The following is a 570-nucleotide window of genomic DNA, read 5'->3' as shown; positions in this document are numbered from 1 at the left end:
GCCGTGATTGGTCAGTTTGCGTTCTGGCGGGAAAGGTTCGAAGAAGTTGCCGATTCGAATAATGATCAGTCACGTGATGACAAGGTTAATGTTTTCCCCTACGTTCGCGTTTGTTTATATTTAAATGAGAAGAATGGCGATAGCAGTTTTGTATCTAATGGCGATAGGTATTAGAGACGATAGGTAGTTTTGTATCTAATGGCGGTAGGTAGTTTCACTACAATAGCCTCGCACCAGTCGGTTTGTCGAAGGCAAACAGACGAAATAAGGAAAAAAAAAATTGTAGTGAAAAAGACTTAAAGAACGGTTGGTCTATTACTGGCATTTAGTCACCATTTTTGGAAAGTTATGTGAACTTTTCAAGTTGGGCTGTACAGATCAGAAGGGCTGTATGAACGAATCAACGTCGGGGGTCACCAAAATGTAGTGGAGTCACCAGAATATAGTGTGTTTTTGTTGAGTGTCGGTGCGATAGGCATGTGTTTGCCTGAGAAATGACAAAGTGATAACTGGTTCAATTATAACATTTTTATTAGCTGGAGTTAATAAATACTAATAGCCACTACATTC

Source organism: Octopus bimaculoides, chromosome 5 (assembly GCF_001194135.2).
Source record: "Octopus bimaculoides isolate UCB-OBI-ISO-001 chromosome 5, ASM119413v2, whole genome shotgun sequence".
Lineage (NCBI taxonomy): Eukaryota > Metazoa > Mollusca > Cephalopoda > Octopoda > Octopodidae > Octopus > Octopus bimaculoides.
This window is presented reverse-complemented; position numbering follows the sequence as displayed.